This window comes from Herpailurus yagouaroundi, unplaced genomic scaffold (genome assembly GCF_014898765.1).
Source record: "Herpailurus yagouaroundi ecotype Mexico unplaced genomic scaffold, PumYag 184, whole genome shotgun sequence".
NCBI classification, from domain to species: domain Eukaryota; kingdom Metazoa; phylum Chordata; class Mammalia; order Carnivora; family Felidae; genus Herpailurus; species Herpailurus yagouaroundi.
The window spans coordinates 6,511,862-6,526,954 of NW_024412415.1; the positions used below are offsets into that span (position 1 = coordinate 6,511,862).

The window sequence follows — 15,093 nt, forward strand, 5'->3', positions numbered from 1 at the left end:
AACAACACAATACTCTAGAGAAAACTGGTTTTTGTCTCAGGCACATTAACTCATTCATTCACTTGGTGCACAGGAAAAACATGCTCATGAACCTGAGGGAAACATCCTTTTGGGGATAGGCCAGGAGACCTTGTCCTTGGGGTACCTCTGACTCAGCAATACAAGGAGGAAAGAGTAGGATGCCTACCAACGAATATTTCATGTTTGCCAAATGAGTGAATGAATGAAACAAAGAGGGCATAGTTCTGTGCTGGCAAATGAACCAAAAAGCCCATTAAAAGGCAGATATTCAGCGATTATACTTTGAGCACCAAACAAATGTAAGAACCATGGTAGATTTGCAGGAGATGCAAGCTAAGGTCACATCCTTCCTCAGGCTGTGTCACAGAGGCCCTAAAATCCTTGCCCAACAGTCTAAGTTTCTAGGATCAATGAGCCAGGCTATCACACCCTGAGAGGCCAGATCCAGCCCTCGTTTTGTGCTACCTTCCCACCCTTTGAGCTCCTTCACCATCAGTAGCCCTCCAATGTCACAGGCCTATTTGTCCCTTCTTCCTGAATGTATATGATTTTTTTTTTCTTTTTAATTTGCAGCCTTTGAAAAATGAGTACATGAGTGAGCACAGAGCAAAGATTCTGGGAACTCTTTCTCAGAAGCCCCTTTTGAGGAAAGACTTCTAGTTCTTCTCTGCTTTCACAAGACTGGATAAAGATAGGCAAAGAGATATGAAGGAGGGGCCACATTCTCAACAAGGTTAACCTTGGATTTGATGACACTCCAATAGATCCACAAAACTCCACCTTTGGGTGGGTTTCTGAAACATGGAATTCTACCAGGATTTCAATCCTGGCCTTGGCTTGCCTGCCAAGCCACACTGTACACAAAGGTGAAGAACACCTTGTGCACTGAGCCATGGGTTCCCTCCAGTCAGTGCATGAACAATGTCTGCCCACACAGATTGCCTTATTACCAGCAGGAACTCACAGAGGGATATGTTCTCCCTTCTCCAAGTAGACAGCACAGGGGAGCTTCCCACCTCTGACCTGGAGGCTGAGCCAGGTCTTCCTCACCTTCTGTTTCTTGTGCTGAGATCCCATCAGAATAAAACACTGTAAAGGCTCTTTTATAATGGGACTGGCAAGGCTTGCTTTTATTTTTTTATAATCACTATATTTTATGGTCCTTCTAAAATCACAAAACTGAGCAGGAAAAAGTTAGGAGATTTCTTGTTTATCTACTCTATTCAACAACTGGGCTGCTGCATCTCTAGTTTTCCCCACTCTTTATTAGGAAGTGGACACTAGACATTTTTCCTGCTGTGACCAAAGCTGCAGAAAGCTCAACCTGTTTTCAATTACCCTGTTGAATGCTGCATGGTTACCTCCCTTTTTGCATGGAAGGAAACAATAGCTAATGCTTTCCAATTCTAGTGTGGCTCTTAGTCCCTCTGAAAGCAGCTGACATACATTCCAGCATAGGGTGGGTCCCCCCAAAGGGTGATTGAGGATACAGTGTGGGACCAGAGACAAGGGAGCAAACTAAATAGGCACCCACAGTGTTAGGATCCCTTCTTACAGGTGGGGATCAGGGGTGTCTGGCATATCATGATGAGGGCATTCCAACACTGGGTCCTTAGTAGCTAAAGAACAAGATAAGCCTGTGGAGCAAAGACTTTGAGCCATACCAAAATGGCAGGGCTGAACAGGTGGTTATTCAAACTTTTAGTATCTACAAAAACCTACCTGGAGGCTATTAAAATCCATATTCCTGGACTCAACCCCTGTACTGCCTGCCTGGAAAAGGAAGTTAGTAGTTGACTATAATCCAGAGTACAAAGGGGTCCATCAAGGCCAAGAAGAAGCTCATAGAGCAGGCAGAGCATCAGGACTAAGTGATTTAATTACCTTTCCTGTTTGACTGCTCCTTCCAGCAGGCCTGACCCTGTTTAAGCAGTTGAACCTGTACGAAAATAGACCTCAGCTCCCTATTTTCCTTATCACATTAGCTATTGCACATTTTGGGACCCACACTTGGCTTCTTGCCCCGTTCCAACTCTTCTTAACATCTAACAATCCATCCTCCTTGTTAAGGTCTTGCCATGCTCTTGAATCTGACATTAGATACCACGCCAGTTTTGACTTTTGCTTCCCTCTCTTCCCATTCTCAATACAGTGATGAGTTGCAAGTTCCCTCCAGCCACCCTGCCTTTTGCCAACCTGTACAGGTAAACATGCCTACCCTGGTCCAAGTCAGCTCCAGATCTTCGCATTCTTGTACCTTGGCATAAGCTACATGTGCAGAAGTCCTGTGGGATTTTTCCAGCTCCAGAGGAGAATCCACATACTTACGAAGGTAAAGAGTAAGTGGGGTGTGTTTAGAAGGAGAAAGGATAGATGGCAGATAAGGAGTAGTAGCCAGAGAGAAAAGTCCACATTTCAAGGTCAGTGATAACATCCTCCTTCCAATCAGAACATTTCCAAATCCCAAATACTGTTGGGAAATCAGAGACTGATTTTTTCTGGAATCAAATAAAAGCTTTGGCATTAAGCAATAGCCAAGCATACTCTCTAACATCTTGATGGAACTACATGGGAAGGTGGAGTCTGCAGCATAACTGAAATGTAAAAGAAAGTCTTACAAAGTTGACCATTAGTGGAAGAACTTCATTTCCTTGGAGTGGGCCAGAAATGGGCTGTGGAGGTCGTACTATTGCTTAGCTTCACCTGTGGTTCAAAAGCTTTGGCGTTTAGAACCAGTAGGAATTCTGAAGTCCAGTCTCCACTAGGCTCCACATGATCCCCCAACTGGCTTTGTGATCAAAGAACAAATTATGTCCCATGCAAAAACCCATATACTAAATACCCCACTGCAATATGACTGATAGAAAACAAATTTGATGCTCTAGGGAATTTATTTACTCTCATTCTCTCTCTCTCTCTCTTACACAAACACACACACACACACGCACACACGCACACACGCACGCACGCACACACAACTTTGAACTGCCTAAGATCAAGAACTGTTCCTTATTCAACATACTCTATGTTCCATAATTCCTGGAGAATACTTTGTACATAGTAGGCCTTTAAAAACCGTGCTAATAAGCAGGATTCACTATATTAAAATAAGCAGTAATCTTGATAATCTGACCATGCGAGGATCCATGAAGGATGCCAACTACAATTATCTCCAGGGTGCCTCTCATAAGAATGTCATCCCACAGATGCCCATCTGTCCTCATAGGCCCAAATCAATCAAGCAAAAGGACTAAAAGAGACTTTTCAGGCCTTGTATCTCCTTAACCTCTTGCCAAGTTTACATGGTAGTGAGCATCTATGGCCAAGCAGTAGTCCCTGTCCATAGTCCAACCGTTGAAGATTTAGGGATTTGTAGCCTAGACCTATAACTTGCTTGGAGAGAGTGGCAGTAGTTAGGCAAGTAAAGATAGACAAGAATTATCAGTTTTACTCATTTTATCAAACTGTAGAAAAACCATTATTTATCTCCCTCAAGAACCCCTTGTTGGTAAAGATTTGCAAGTGTAGGTTTGGGGTCCCTGCTGTTTTCTTCACTTTTCATAATGAGTCAACCATAGCAGGTTCCCCCTTCTTGGATATCAGCAAAGACTTTGGGAGAAGACTCATAGGTTTATGGGTCTGCCTCCTTTACATAAGGATGAGAGATCCCTGGAGACATTTTTCATCAGGGCTTGTCCAGGGTTTGGGCCAATCCCACTGCATTCCAGATTCCTAAGGTTTAGCTGAAAACCTTATGGGAACAGAAAGCCCTCTAAGTAGGAGAGAACCAACATCCTCACCCTAAAATATTATTCTCTTTCCTGGTAAATTTTTCTCTGATAGTTTGTCTTTTGTGAATACAGAAATAGATGACTTCCCCCAGAAAAACATTTATTCAAAATGTGTTGGGGGAAAAAAAAAAAGGTTATAAAGCCAGTCTTCTGATTCCCTAGTTTTTTGTGTCCCATAAACAATTTGAGGAAACCAAATATCACATTTTCTCAAGGAGAAAAGCACCTGCCATTTTGGCAAATCAGGTGTGATACGATCTCAGAGAGCAGAGAAAGTTGCCTTGTCTTGGGTTAAAGGCCATAAGGTCAAACATAAAAGACACAAAGATTCTGCATTGTTGAGCTGAATGGCCACCCAAAAATCCCCAAGAATGAACTTTTAACTTTCTCAATGGAAAGACAACCACAAGAAGTTTGGCAGCTCATGGAGAAAGTTCCTTCATGAATGTGTGACCTTTACAGCATTTTTATACTTCATCCTTATACAGAATTGACCTAGGGCCTGAAAGATGTGTGTCTTTTCCTGTTTTGTTTTAATTGCAGACTCAGAACACAGGGTACAGTTTTGCTTCTGTCTTTAGAGCTGTCCTTGCCTTGCCCTCCAAAGCCTGAAGCCAGCTGAGCATTTTTGGCCAGACAGAAACATTCTCCAATCCCAAGAATGCCCAGGAACCAACAGACCTAGGTGGTTCCTAAGCTTATTTCCTGTGTTCAGATTCTGGAGTGGAATCCCAGTTTGGCCTTGCTACAGAGGCTGGAAGGTAGGAAAGGTGAGAAATTCTCTAAAATGTTTCCAAGTTTTCTATTTACTGGATAGACAACAAACCAATAACTTAGGAGGAGCTAGACTGCTGGCAGCTATTTTCCAAGAATTTCCAAATAACTATGCATGGCCTAAGGGAGGGAGGTAGTAGAAATAGAGTAAGAAGTGAGGCAAAGTAAAATAAAATGACTTATTGGTGCCCTTGGCAATTTAAGGTCAGAGTGGACAGCACAGCTAAAATATATCTTGCTACTGCACTAGGGAAATGAGCTGAGGGAGGTATCAACGAGAGCTGCGAAGGATAGGAATTTCGCTAGAAAAGCTGACTCTAGGTAACAGTGGTGCTGAGAAACTACTCCAGCAACTTGCCAGGTTATATGCTGTTTGTTTTAACTAGGACTATGTGTGTGTGTGAAAGAGAGAGAGAGAGAGAGAATGCATGTGTGTGTGTGACAGAGAGAGAGAGAGAGAGACATATGGAGATAGGCTATACGATTGGAGGAGAAGTTAAAGGGTTGAGAAAGTCCTCCGTTCTCTGTAATTTAATTAGAGGAGGAAGAATCACTATCTGCAGTGGATAAAATAATACATCAGGAACATGAGGAGTCAAACTTTTGAGAAGTCAAGAGGGATTCAAAACCAGAGACAGGACAATGATCAATGAAAGAAACTGGCAGAGAAGTGAAGTTCTTTCTTAGAGATACACCACAGACATGAGCCTCATTCCTGCCAAAGCTAATGTTCCTCCCTTACTTCAAGACAATGCAGGAGTCTCTGCCTGGCAAGATAACATGGTCTCTCTCAGGATCTAGCTCATTTCTCCCGCTGGCCACCAGAGAGTCAAGTTACAACCTAACCTGGCCAGGAAAGTGCTAAATCTGCAATGAGAGGAAAGCCACCATACCCTAAAGGAGCTGCAGGTCCCAGACAACATGTACCAGCAGGAGTCAGTAAACTTTAACTGGGACTGGATCCTGAGATAGTAGCATCAAAGAGAGTGGAATGCAAATTTGAATAAGGGAGAGATCATTGCTATGAAAGCACTCCCTTTGACGTAGGATTTATCAACCCTGGTAAGCACCCAAGCTGGTGGTGTTAACATTTACTAGAATGGCACTTGCAAACTAGGTAAAAGCAATGGCTCACAGTAAGTAAAACAGAAAAGTCAGACTACCATGATACATTATGGAAGAAGAGATCTCAGATTCAGAGAAGTGGGCATGAGGTGGGGTATACAATGGAAGCTGGAAAACCTAGGAGGAGATTATGTTCTGCAGGTGGCCAGGAGGACACTGCATTTACCAGAGTGATGAGAAATGTACTGTGGAGAGCAGAAGCAGTGGTGAGAGTCTTCGCAGTGACTGTCCTCTGTAGGTTGGGCTGACCAGAGCAGATGCAGATGCTGTTACAGAACTGGGCTCCCTGAAAGCAATGGAGACGAAAGAAAACAATAAACACAATACAAGCCAAATAACAGCACTTAACTGTCAGGAACAAGAAGAACTCAGTAATCGTCGTGAGCAGCAAAACTGGAGTGACAGCCAGGATGCCCAACACAGAGGGAGCTATGGAATAGTTAATAGAACGTGGAATCCCTAAGGGCAAGAAAGAGGAGTTGTCAATGCAAATATTTCCCAACCTGTATTGTCGAAAGAAACCAAGACTGGATGATCAGGAGGCTAAGGGCAAAAAGCTGTGATCTCTTGCCCAGTTTCCGGAGCTAAACCAGTTTTCAGATCTATTTTTTTGACTGTAGGAGAGGCCAGGTACCCAAACAGAATGATCCTGCAATGCCACAGCAAGTGTGTGAGGTGCTGATTACCTCAGTCTTCTCTAAAGGGTCTTATGGCCATTTACTCAAGTAACCATAACCTGAGGAAAAGGGAATCTCCTAACACTTTGAAGACTGATTGATGCAGAGACATTCACCACTGTTACTATGGCGGCATGGGGGTCCTGGATGTATAGCTGATGGAGGAGAAAAAAAAAAAACCAAGCTTTGTTCACAGATGGGTCAGCTTTATGACAAATGCAAGCCAGAAATGGACTTTAGTGTTCTCAGCCCACCCGAGATTGACCCTGACAGATAGTAGTGAGAGGACATCCTCCCAATGGACTTCTGGAGATGCACTTGGTCACTCACTTTGTGAAACACATATAAACATATAAGCAATGGTAAGCAACTTGGCTAGTTGGTTAGTGACCTGAGAGGAGGAAAATTAAAAGATGAGGAACAAGTCAATCTGGGGAAGAGGAATATGGAACCAGGCATGAAGTGCAGAGATTTCTGTATCCCATGTTAATGCCCACCAAAAAGCATTCACCATGAGTGAGGCACTTTACAGTCAAGTAGACAGAATGACTTGGCTAGTTGATGTCAGACAGCCTCCCTCATTAGCCACCCCAGAGCTGATAAAACAGACATGTGAACAAGGTAGTTCATGGTGGCAAGGATACAGGCTATGCATAAATCCAGCTTACAATAAAAGCTGACATATCTACTGTTGCTGCTGAATGTCCAGACTATAGCAACAGAGATCATTGCCAAGTCCCTGGTATACAGAACCATTTTTCAAAGACACCAACCAGCTGCTCTGGGGTGCACTAATTACATTGAACCCTTTCCTACATGAGAGGGTCAGCAATCTAATTTGAATGAAATCAGAACATATTCAGGGTATAGGTTTGCCTTCCCTGCCCAAAGACCCTCATCCAGTATCACTATCTGAGGGCTTACCTCATGTTTAGTTCACTAACACAAGATCCCACACAATATCCCATCACACCAAGGAACTCACTTAAAACAAAGGAAGAATAGTAGTGAGCACACAATCATGGGGTCCACTGGTCTTGTCACATACACAGTAGCTTTTGATTTTACAGGATGAAGAAACAGTCTTCTTAGGGTGTTACTGAAGCATATTACAGTTCATGCTTCAGGATGGGGCATCATCCTTTAGGATGCAGTGAGCCCTTTTAATCCATGAGTATTACATGGGACCATGTCTTCTCTATATAGAGTACATGGTTCCAGATAAAAGTATGGTAGTTCCACCTACCATACCACCCAATGATCTACCCAGGGAATTCCCTCCATAAATTCCTGGCTCTGAGGATATAGAAATTCTGGCTCCAAGAACATAAATACTTCCACCAGGGGCACTGCAAGAATCCCATTAAACTTAAAACTTGGGTTGCTACCCAGGCACTTTGGACTTCTTGTGCCAAGAAATCAACAGGCAAGGAAAGACATTATCAGCCTTGCAGAGGCAACTGACCATGGTCATCAGAAGGAAGTTGGACTGTTTTTGCACAATGAGAGTAGAGAAGACTATGTTTGGCAATGAGAAGGACCTCTGGGGCCTCTCTTGGTAATCCCCTAACCAACTTCAATGATAAATGGATAAAAGCAGGAGTCACGGCTTGAGAAGAGCTTGATGACCAGAGCTTGACGATCATCTCTTTCAAGGATGAAGGTTTGGGTCACCCACCAGGTAACCCTCTGGATCAGCCAAAGTTCTAGCTAAGGGGGGAGTAAATCTACAATGGGTTGTAGAGGAAGGATTTGATGAGTGTCAGGTATGCCTGAGAACAGATGCATCAATGAGCACTATAATTTCTCCCATTAAATTTCCTTTTGTACATCTCCCTAGGAAAAGAGATTGACCATAATTCTAGAGGATCTGTTCCCAGATAGAATGATTTTTTATAAGAAACCAGCGACTTCAAGAGATGCAAGGGTTATCCACTTCAGTGGATGCTGTGATACATTACCTGATTCTCCTCTTCAGTTCTGAGCAATTATTCCCCCAGTTGCCAGGACCATTAGCTGCTGAATGTTAGTAGTTGAGTCCTTCTCTAGGAATTGCCCTTGGCTAAAAGGAGATACCTCATCTAAGGTTGTACCTGCTCCCTCTTTACAAGAGGCACCTGCAACCAATGAGTGGTCAGGCCTCAAAGGCTCAGCCCCTTTGCCTCAGTTTGGGACAATTCTAAAGGGACCTCTAAACTCCAGATCTCCCCAGGATCAGCTGAAGTCATTATTATAATACACCATAGTTCAACTTCTTCCTCTACCCAACTTCTCCCCTCACTGTCTCACAGATGTTGAGGGCACTCCCTAGTAAATTTCCTACATACAAATCTCTAGCTCAGAGTCTATTTATTTGGAGCATGATCCGAAACACAATACGCACACAAATCCTTAAAAGCATTCACACACGTTGACCCCATAGTCTCACATTCAAGATAGTTTAAGTAAATAATGAGAGGTGAAATCAGAGTTCTGAGTTTGCTGTTGTGACATTATAAAAACTATAAAACACCTAAACGTTCAATAAGAGGGGATAACTAAAATAACGATAGAGAATCCTTTGTAGCCATTACAATTCATATTTTTGAAACACATGTAGTGATGTGGGAAAATGTTCACAATATAAGTGAAAACAGTGGAATGTAGAACTATAAAATTATAAATGGTTCATAAACATATCCCTTAAAGAACCATAAAGTGTAAGAGAAATTAGATGACCCCATGGTGCATGTATGAGGAAAATCCAAGAACACAGTCAAATTTTGTTTGGGTAAAATTCTATCTCACAGCCAGACTGACTTTTAGATAAAATAAAATACAGTGAGAGCTCCAGCACTGGATATTTCAAGAACGGCATAAATGACTGCTTGGCAAGCTTGATGTAGAGTGGAATTTAGTATTAATTTAAAATTTGAAGGTACCTTACGGCCATCTGGAATGCCATTCCACGGTGGGGAAGTGTCTTGGAGATGGGTGGTTTTAGTCTGCTTTCCTTTGCTTTCCCTTGGTTTGCTTTGATTTGCTTGGTTTTTCTTAGTTCACAACTTAACTCTGGAAGATGTCTGGTTTCTTTGGCTTACTTCGACAATTCAGGGAGAAGGAATTTGCTTGATCATTCCCACCTCAAAACCTTATAATCCTCAGGCCTTTATCACAAGCATTAGAGGAAAAGAATTCCAGTAAAAGAAATTCACTTAGATGACAGCACCAAGAATTTCTAGGCAATAGGAAGGAGTGACCCAGCCCTAATACTAAGGGGGGAGGGAATGCTTTTTAAAAATACGACTGTATATTTGGATCAACTAACAGTGATGGGAAGTTATGTTTCATGTTCCAATCATCCGCTGGGCATAGTGTCTCACTTTGTAGAGCCCATCCACAACCGGGCCGTTCAGAGAATCTGACCCCATTCCACTGCCGATCCCCTGACATTTTCTAGGTCTGAACAAAAATCAAACATTCTCATTTTCCCAGTTCTTTACCCCCACCCTCAAGATAGTTCAATTGAATGCACCTGAATGCATAATTTGCCAATTATTGCATTGCAACTGAATGCATAATTTGAAGGTTTTAAGGAGTGAGATTTAAGGCAGACACATCACCCTAACCACTACTCCAAATTCCCATGAAGACGGCCTATTCTGAGGAAGGAGGAGACTCCATTCGTGCTCCAAGGAGAGAAGAGCCCTTTGTGCGTCTTCTTTGTGCCCTCCCTTTAGTGAGAAGCATCAGGCCCTGTTGCTGCTCTCCTTGTCCTTTCTAACCAAGGAGGTCCTGGCCTGGCCGTGGATGAGGGGTCCCTCAAAGCAAACGGAGCCCACGATTTGGTATTCTCGGTAAGTGGCCAAGGTCGTGCTGACAGTCTTTCCTTCCCTCTTCACCAGGTTGTTCTCTGTAGTGTGATTAAAAGGCAGGACTACGCCCAGGGGAACTGGTTAGAGAACTAAAAGGGATGAAGGGATCCTAAAGTAACTGCCTGACGAAACAAGCAAACCAACTGAAAAATAAGGGTAGTACAGAGGACTTCATTCCTCTCCATTCATAGACCTGGGGAAATCTCTTTGCTGCAGGGCCATCAATTAAAGAAAATTCCACGTGGAACAGGAGCACCTATTTCTAAACCTATATTCAACCTATATTCAACACCTATTTCTAAACCTGTATTCAACACCTATTTCTAAAGCTCTCACTCTAGGTCAGGCACTCTGCTAGGTGCTAAGGATATGGAGACCCAGACTCTGCCCTCACGGAAACTATATTCTAGCAGCTCAGAGATTTGTTAGGAGATTGCCCTCCAAACCTGGCATACAGAACGCCACCGCCAGACACAGCAGTCCTGTGGGCTCATCCATCCCTGAGATGTTCCCAGGAATCCCAAGAAAGGGAAATACCAGCCAAAAACATCCCGAGAAAAAGGATCACCTGAAACAACTCAAGAGTATCTTCAGAGCTGCACCTGTTTCCCTCTCCTGCTCCACAAGCAGGGAGACAAGATGGAACTGGCGAGAGCAGATGTTCCAGGTGCCAAAGAAAAGCTGAAAACTCAGCTTGAGTGGCAGCCCTGGGCAAACCTGCACAAGAAGCAAAGTTGTAACCATCCCAGCTTAACCTCATTATCAATTCCCCCAGACGCTACATCCACCTTAAGCTGCCTCAAATATGCCCCAAAGCCTCCAATGAGCCCAGACGTGCCGTAAGACACGAGTGTCTGATTAAAAATACAAATGAGGTTTAACCTCACGGGGGATGCCTCAACAGCCCCCGGCCAATCCTCCACCCAGACAGGCACAAGCGGTAGAATGGAAAAAGCAGAGGTGTGGGGCCGGAGAGACCTGGTTCTCCACCTTCGTTCCACCACTCACTATCCTGTGACTGCAGGCAAGCTACTTAACCTCTTTTAAACTCGATGTTCTTGGCCATAAACTGTGGATAATAATGCCTGTCCGTATGCATTGGGGAAAAATTAAAATACAAACCTGCTCTTCGTTCCTTACCGTATCCCTCCTCCTCTTGTAAGGGAAATCTATAAATCTCAGCAAAAATAAAATAAAATAGGCATTGGCAGCAACCCCACCCCGATAGGGAGGCCCACCTGTGTTTGCTGTTGTTGGTCACCTTGGCCAAGAGGTGGGAGAGGGGACCTGGGGCAGAGGTCCAGGGCATCACCCTAGCAGGAGCCAGGCCTCTGGACAAAATGTGTGGAGGAAGCTGTCAGTATTATAGCCCACCCCCCCCGCCCAAGAAATAGCATACAAAGCAAAATGCATTCTCAGTTGCTTCAAAAAGTCCTGTGTTCTAATAGACTGTCTTGGCCATCATGAAGAGAAGAAAATAGGACTCGGCTTTATGTACACAGGTGATGTCACTGGGATTCGCTGCCTGTTGCCCGGCAACGCCTCAGGGCTGGCCTACCCCCACTGCTCCCTGGTACTCTCTACCAGGCAGCCTGTGCTCTGTCCCAAGTCAGCCGGCTCTTCCCCCACCACTGCCGAGCTTCTGTTTCCCTGTTTCTGTGCCCATCATGCTGCTCTTCTCTCCACCTGGACAGCCCTCCTTTCCCGTTTGCCCCTCACTTTCCCCACATATACATGTTCCAACTCAGACCGACCCTCCTCCGGTCAGAGTAAGGTAATAGAAGCCAGGGCCCAGGGTGTCTTTGGCCCAGAGCCCAGGGTTTAGCTGGAGCCAGCCAGGGTGCCGCTGTGCACACCGCCGACCTGGGACTTACTCTGGTATGTGGCTCTACACCAGGGTGCCCTTAGAACCAACTCAGGAGCTTTAAAAAACAAAGACAGACAAAGCCCACCCCAAACCTACTAAATCAGAATACCATGGGGGGAGGGGATGCCTGGGCATCTGTATTTTTAAATGATTCCCCCTTGGATTCTAATGTGCAGCGCTAGCTAAAAATCACTGCTCTCAGATAAAGACTGTTCTACCTAAAAGAAATTGGATGCCATGGTATGACTTCAAAGACTCTACAAACAGAGCTGATGGAAAATAACACAAAAAGCAGGTGTTGGACACCCTGAACATTTACAAATCAAAGGAGCCAGGTAACAAATAGTTTGGGATGTCCAAAGACCCAGGTAAGAAATCCATGAAAGGTTTCATTATTTCTCAGGATTTATTGGCTAGCAGAGGGGTGGAAAGAAGCGGAAACTGAAAATGCCTGGACATTTGTCCTGAAATTAACCAGCACCTGTAGGTCTGTACTTAGCAACAGTCATAAGTAAAGATATAATTTGTAAATATATCTAGGACAGTAGAAATCTCAGGCAAGAAGCAAAAGGGCTTGCTTAAGGACAAAGCATACAAGGACGTGAGAGCTTATTTTTTGTTTTAGGGAGGGTAAGTATGATAGGAGGAAAGAAACACAGCAGACACTGCATTTTTGGACTTGAGTTGCGGCATTTTGCACAGCAACTCACGAAACTTTAATTGCTAACGTGGTTCAAATGGCCAGAGAGAGCAAGTCACATGGGTTGAATATTAACCAAAGATTATGAAGGAAAGGTGAGACTCTGGCAAGCCTCCTGCCAGAAGAGGTGCTCAGCAGGGTGTCCTGGGGTCAGTGCTTGCTCAGTTTAGATTTCATTTTACATTCTAGCTAACAACATGGAAAAGAGAACAAAAGACCCCTGAAAGAAATCTGAAGAAGATTTGCAAATGAAGATGTTGGCAAACCCCAGGGAGAAGAACAGATTCAGATGGATGAGCCTACAAGGTTTAAGCTACGGACAAAACAGCATAAAGCTGAGATTATTTATAAAAAGGCAAACTAGCTTGTTGGAGGGACATTAATCAGAACCCCTTATCCTACAGAAACAAAAGTACCCAAACCACAAAAGTCTCTAAACCGACAGAGGTAAGAGTGGCCAGCACCCTGGTGAGGGAGGGTCAGGCTGTACAGGAGTCAGCAAGCTGACCCCACCCCACCCCTCTGACCCATCCTTCAGATCAGCATCAGCCACATTATGGACAAAGGGAAAGCATGCTGACTGTATTGATTACCAGCCATAGGTGGCTTCTTGCTAGAAAAATAAAATGTTACAAGATATGTCTAATGACCAAAAATAACCCACCCCAAGATCTTTTTCCCAACCATTGCCATACTTGGAACAGCATGTGCAAACAGCCAAACTCTAGAAAGTTTCCATCCTTCTACAGCAGACTGATCTAAGAAGGAAAAAGGGAGGCTGAGTTGGCTGGTCAAGGGGAGAAAGGGCTCTCAAAAACTGCCATGGACGGACAGCCTGCTGTGGCCATAGCCCGTATTAGACATGTAATTCACATCGCTCCCATTAATACAACAGCAGAGCTGTGAGGCAGCTGTTTATACTGCTGAAGAGGTTAAGTGGCTTGCGTGCGAATACACATAGGGTGCGTGCAATCGGCTGTATTTGAATTTGTCCCCTGATCTCGGGGTCTGTGCTCTTTCCCTCTGCTGCCCAGTCACCCACTGTTCTCTTTAAAAGGGCTCCTCCCCCGTTTCAGTCCTGACCTCAATTCCACCTCTCTGCCTCTGTCTCTAGAGCCTTTGGATTGTTTGGACACTAGCACACCAACCCTTTCACTGATGCTCAGCCAATGAGTAAGCTTTTCCTTTATGTATATATTGATGGTTCCCACCAATCTCATGGTCCCTGTGGCTCGCTACCATGCCAGGGAGGGGGACAAAGATCCCCTTCTTCTGGGGGTGCCTCTACTCCTTGGAAATGTTTCATGGAGAATTCTAGTGAGTCACCTTCTGGCCCAGTGGGTCAAGAATCAGGCAGAAGGAGGGGCGCCTGGGTAGCTCAGTCAGTTAAGTGTTCGACTCTTGATTTGGCTCAGGTCATGATCTTACAGTTCATGAGATTAAGCATCACGTAGAGCTCTGCGCTGACAGTGCAGAGCCTGCTTGGGATTCTCTCTCAAAATAAATAAATACACTGGCAACAAAAAAGAATCAGGCAGAAGGCATTAAAAAGGAACTATATGGTAGTTTGGCATTTAAAAGGACATGAAGGGAAATGCAGGATCCCTTAAGAAGGGTAGCTAGAGCTGTTTAGAGGGTAGACACTGGAGCTAGAGTGTCTGAGTGTATATCCTGGCTCCAACATTTTCTATATGAGTTTGAGCAATTCTCCCTGCCTCACTTTCCTCATCAGTAAGATGGGCTGTAGGGAACATTCATAGTGAAGTACTCAGAAATGCTCCTAGATGCTAGGAAAACAAAAATGGAGCAGAAGCAAAGATTCCAGAAGTCTCAAGATACATTCTAAACATCCCTCAATGAAGAATTTTCACATACTCACTTCCCTTGTTTACTTCTCCAGGGACTACTCCATGTTTCTCCTGTTTTGTGTAGACCAATATACCTCTCAAGTTGTTCTTATAACTATTTATCCCAAGTGAAATGGGAAATAACCAGCAAACAAAGGGTGCACTGAAGCTGGGTGGCTGTCAGCATTGGGTCCTTTTGGGCAAAAAGAAGAAAGGAGAAATGATCAGGAAGCGGCATCCCCAGACGCCCAATCAACATCTCCAGCAATAACAGATGCTTCTTGCTGACTTTATATAAGGCTTTTATATTTGGGACCACCTGAACAAACTGAGAAGCTGCTGAGATATTGAAATTTTCAGTCTGAACACAGGGTGCCTGAACCCAAGCAGAAAGAAAGAAAGAAAGAAAGAAAGAAAGAAAGAAAGAAAGAAAGAAA

General features: G+C 44.1%; 1 long non-coding RNA gene across 1 annotated transcript in view; it reads right to left on the reverse strand.

The window, feature by feature from the left end:
• The window catches only part of LOC121042098 (uncharacterized), a 75,666-nt gene that overhangs the window by 59,486 nt on the left and 1,087 nt on the right, over positions 1–15,093 (reverse strand). The window contains exon 2 of the long non-coding RNA XR_005795969.1: positions 14,689–14,849. This is a non-coding gene — a long non-coding RNA (uncharacterized LOC121042098). The remainder of the gene's footprint in view (positions 1–14,688; positions 14,850–15,093) is intronic.